The sequence below is a fragment of the Arachis ipaensis genome, chromosome B03, assembly GCF_000816755.2.
Source record: "Arachis ipaensis cultivar K30076 chromosome B03, Araip1.1, whole genome shotgun sequence".
Taxonomy (NCBI): Eukaryota; Viridiplantae; Streptophyta; class Magnoliopsida; order Fabales; family Fabaceae; genus Arachis; species Arachis ipaensis.
In genome coordinates this window covers 4,462,097-4,467,686 of record NC_029787.2, presented here as the reverse complement: position 1 = coordinate 4,467,686, position 5,590 = coordinate 4,462,097, and positions in this window count along the sequence as shown.

The following is a 5,590-nucleotide window of genomic DNA, read 5'->3' as shown; positions in this document are numbered from 1 at the left end:
TCTTTAACTTTTTTTTCCCGTAAGACATAACGCTCCTTAATCATCATTAACCTTCGACTATACCATTGATGTGTCAGGTGGCAACTCCAAATAGTTACGGGGATTAAAATTTCCTTGTCTATCACCTCCTCTTCTTCCTTCTCCTCCTCCCCCTCTTCTTTTTTCTCTTCTTTAGACCCCTCATCATCACTACTCACCTCTACAGCCGTAAAATTTTTCTGCAAGAGGGTCATACCAGATTATGTCCCAAGTACTTCCTCTCAACCTACATTAAATTATGAGAATAGAGACAGTTTGATCAATTTTAGAGAAACTTGTCTCATGGCAGTTTGAGTCTTAGAATTTGACTCGAAACAATGAAGACCCAGTAGATTCGGGTGTTGTGGAGTGCGATTTCAAAAATCCTTCGACAAGGTTCGATCGTGGCTTCGATCAAAGGGGTGGTGCCACTGAGATGGGAGCCACGGAATGGGTTAGTGCGACGATAGAGAAACAGAACGAAAATACGGTTAACAGTGTGAATTTCATTCGCAAAAAGAGCTTTTTAGAGGACGATGATTCAATGTTGGTAGCGATGGAAGGTCTCTAGAACGTTTAGTAGTGTCAGAAGAAAGTAGGGGAGGACCATGTCCATGTGGTGGTGTTGGAGGAACCCGGATGGATGTCTGTGCAACCATTGATGATGGGTCTGAAAAAGAGGAGGAGGAGAAGGAAAAAAGAAGAGAAGAGGATAGAGAAGGAATTTTTAGTCCCCGCAATAATTTTTTTTTTTTTTGTGGAAAAGGGGGTAAAAGACCCAAAAAAATAGAAACTAACAAGAGCCTCTCAACCTTAGAGAACCATAACTATCTAACCAGAGAGAATTCCTAATGTCAGGAGACAGAGTATCAAACAGATGAAGATCAAGAGGAAGATGCTGTCCTTTCTTGGCAAAAGTGTCAGCTACAGTATTCGCTTCTCTCAGGGTATGCTTCCATTCAACCTTATGAATGCGGCTACTTAACAAGCTTATATCATCAAGGAGAGGTTTGCAAGGATGAGAATTAGTACAACCTTCTCTTATAAAATTAATAGCCATGGCCGAATCAGACTCAATGAGAACATGAGAGAATGCATTTGCTACCGCAATGTGCAGACTCTTTACAATGCCCCAGAGCTCAGCTTGTGTGATGGAGCAGCTACCTAAGTTGCAAGAGAAGCCAACAACAAATCTGCCAAGATGGTTACGAAACACTCCTGCACAAGCTGCATTGTTTTCTCGCTTGAAAAATGATCCATCCACGTTCAACTTCATGCAATTCTCTACAGGGGGATACCATTTTATCATGCTTATAGCTATAGTATGACTCCTTTTCAATTGAGAGCTTTTCCTCATAACGCTCAACATCTCTTTTCCACGGGATTTAATAACTTCAAAAGCTGTTGTTGGGTGCATCCTCTTACCTTCAAAAATATATTTATTACGGAAGAACCAGAGACATGAGCTTGCCACTCCAAAAATACATGACCAATCAGTTGCATTAGATAAATTGGCAAAAAGCCAATCTCTAATAGTCATGTCGAAGAAATCTGTAATAATGTTGTGAGCCTTGAAGAAGTTCCAAACCGCTTTGGCAAACGGACAATCTCTAAGCACGTGGAGAATATTTTCATCCGCTGCATTGCAAACCGGACATTGAGCAGAATTGGACATATGTCGTCTTCTCCGTTCTACATTTGTTAGAAGCACGTTGTGGGCCACTAACCAAAGAAATGATTTGATTCTTTCAGTTCCTTTCCATTTCCAAACCAATTTAAAGAGATCATCCGAGGGTGTTGCATCATCAATAATTGATTTGTATGCTGATTTGAGGGAGAAAGAACCATCTGATGTACCAGACCAAGAAATGCTATCCATTCCTTTCCATGGCGATGGAGGCGCCATTGCACTGATCCTCTTGATTACTGAGTCTGGGAGCCATTCACTGAGCTTCGTTAAGTCCCAGGACCCTGAAACAGTAAGGAAGTCCATCAAATTACAACAAGTATCTAAAGGACTGATTACCTGAGTTGCATGATGCTCAAGTTTTCCAAGTTCCGGCACCCAATTGTGCTTCCAAAAATTTATGTTTGTTCCCTCTTCAATATGCCAAATAGTATTTCTTTCCACCCCATTCCAGGTTGTGCATATGTCTTTCCACAAGTTGGAAGCCTTATTCTTCCTAGAGACCCTTGGGAACAAATCTTCTCCATAGTTATATTTAGATCTCAACACTCTGGCCCATAAAGAGTCCTTCTTTTCTATTAGACCCCATCCCATTTTCATCATGAACGCATGATTCAGATCCTTTGCATGTCTAATACCAAGGCCTCCTGATTCTTTGGGACTATTTATCTTCTTTCAACTAACAAGATGAACCTTTTTTGATTGATCAGTTTCACCCTAAAGGAAGGACCTGCATTTACGATCAATTATGTCACAAGTAGCAACTGGTAAAATAGCAGTTTGCATTGTATAACTAGGTAAAGAAGATAAAACAGATTTCACCAGTGTTGTCCTTCCGGCCAATGACAAAGATGAAGCCTTCCAATTGTTGAGCCTAGTATTCAGCTTATCAATAATCCCACTATAGGTATTCTTCGACAATCTAGAGTGAAGGCGAGGGACCCCTAAATATTTACCAAGATCATCAGTTCTTGAAAATTGGAGGGAGTTGCTGATTTCACTTCTGACATTATTACCCACATTAGCGGAAAAGAAGATATGAGTTTTCTCATTGCTGACTTTCTGTCCTGAGCTCGAGCAAAAAGCATCTAAGACTTTGTTAATAACCTCGGCCTGTTCGGCTGTTCCATGCTAGCTTCGGCAAAAAGAATGAGATCATCCGCAAAACATAGATGGAATAGCTTAGGACCATCTTTCTTGAGACAAATAGGCTTTCAAAACCCCAAATTCATTGCAGAGGTAATAAGCTGAGAAAGTCTTTCCATGCAAAGGACAAAAATATAGGGTGAGATGGGATCTCCTTGACAGATTCCTCTTGTAGGAGAGAATTCTTCTAAGGCTTCTCCATTCCATAGAATTCGCATCTTTAGAGTAGAAATACAGCAAACAACCAGATCAATGAAATTCTGAGGGAGACCAATATCTTGAAGAGTATCCTTGATAAAGCTCCATTTGAGTCTATCGTAAGCTTTTTCTAAATCAATCTTTATTGCCATCCAACCTTTAGAGCCCTTCTTGAGTCTCATGGAATGTATCACTTCTTGAGTAATGACAATGTTATCTGCGCTATGTCTTCCCGGGACAAAACTACACTGATTGGGTTGAACACGTTTTTCCATCACTTTTCTCAATCTGTTGGCAAGGATCTTTGTAACAGCTTTGTATGAGATATTACACAAACTAATTGGGCGCATTTGCTTCATGTGAGTAACCGGCTCCACCTTAGGAATAAGGGTAATAAGAGTTTCATTAATCTCCTTAATCTTGTGAGGATTAGAGAAGATATTCTGCACCAGCCGACATAAATCAGTTCCCACCACTTCCCATTGATGTTGGTAGAAGATGGCCTGAATGCCATCCTTACCTGGTGCTTTCAGGCTGCCCATTTGAAAGATGGAATCCTTAATTTCTTGATTAGTAACATTGCTGCCAAGAAGATTGATCTCATAATTATTCAGGGAAGGAAAAGCATGATTCAAAATAAAAGGATTTTTCGGAGTGTCATCCTGGTAAAGATTCACATAGAAGGTAGTAGCCATGACTTCAAGAGTGGAGTTGTCCGACACCCAATTCCCATTATCATCCATAAGGGAATTAATTTTATTTATGCGCCTTCTAGCCATAGTCGTGCCATGAAAATACTTAGTATTACGGTCTTCAAATTATATCCAATTGCATCTTGACTTTTGAAACCATAACAACTCTTCTTGAGAGAGGATCTGCTCATATTCTTCCCACAAATTTGCTTGCAAGTCTTCTAAAAAAGAGTTGCTATTCAAATTAAGACTGGTGGCAATACCATTTAATCTACGAAAGATCCTGTTCTTTTTGAAGAAGATATTCCCAAACACAGAAGAGTTCCAAATTCTAACAGCATCTTGAAAATTTGAAATACAATTAGACCAAGAATTTTGCCAACTCCAATTATTTTTAACATCACCGAAATCTTAATGAGTAAGCCATGCTGCAGTAAAACGAAAGGGTCTCCTTCTTCTGTTAAGGGGTTGAGGAAAAGCAAGCTGAAATAAGAGAGGAGTATGATCTAACTTCATCATAGCCAAGTGTTTGACTTTAACATCAGGGAAGGTAATCTGCCAGTCCAAGTTGCACAAGTCTCGATCAAGTCTCTCAAATAAATTTCCTCGCTTCCAAATAAACGGCCAGTCAGAAAAACCCAAATCCATCAACCCGTATTCAGACACGCAAGCTTGGAAATCAGTACAAGCTCCCTGAATCTGATTCAATGATCCTCCCTTCCTTTCATGAGCGTGGAGCATGGCATTAAAATTACCAACAATACACTATGGGGAAGAGATATTCTGACTAATAGAATTAAGACAACTCCATAACTCCTTTCTCTGACTTCTTTGAGGACTGCCATAGACAGCTGTAAAGAGCAAGAGAACAGAATTTTTACCAACAACCTGCATATGAACAAATTGAACATGGTAGTGGAGAACAATAACTTGCCAGAAATTAGTGTCCCAAAGACACCAAATACCTCCCGAGTGTCCTCTAAATTCCTCCACAAAGACGCCATCAAAACCCATATTTTTCTCGAATCTTATTGCCACGGTCCCCACTAACATGGGTTTCAAGAAGAAGTATGAAATTAGTTTCAAACTCTCTCCTCAAATCTCTAATCAGAGAATGAAAACCCTTTTCACCAACTCCACAACAATTCCATATAATAAAATTAATGAATAACATAAATGGAAGGAAAAAAAAGTCACCAGAGACCTAAACTTAGGACAGGGCAATGCCCTTCCTCTACGCAACTATTTAAAATTGACATTTGACACTATTATTTGATACAGACAGCCATTTGTCATTGGATAACAGGGATTAATATGTTCATTTTTTGGTTAAGTACAATTTTGGTCCCTAAAATATAGCTGAAAAATTTTTTTCGTCCCGAACCTTTTTTTGTATACAAAATCGTCTCTAAAATTTAACTTGGTTTTAAAATCATCCTTACCTTAGGGACCAAAACTGTACGGAGGTGGCGACGAAAGCGGAGGCAGAGGCGGATCATGGACAGCTTCTTCTTCTTCTTCTTCTTCTCTTCCCCTTTATTCTTCTTCTTCTTCCATAACAGAAACACTTTCTTTTTTTTATTTTGTAATTTTTTTATTACGAGTAATTTAGTCCAAAATGTTAATATTTAAATAAAAAAGACAATTTTAAAATTTGATTTTAAACATTAGGAACGATTTTGTATGCAAAAATTGGTTAGAAACAAAATTTTTTTTAGCATATACTTTAAAAACCAAAATAGTACTTAACCCTTTATTTTTCTTAATGAATAGAGGTCTGATTGAAATTTAAGAATAATTAGAGTGCATTATAACTCACAGAAAAAAAAGCTACGGACCAGATAAAATA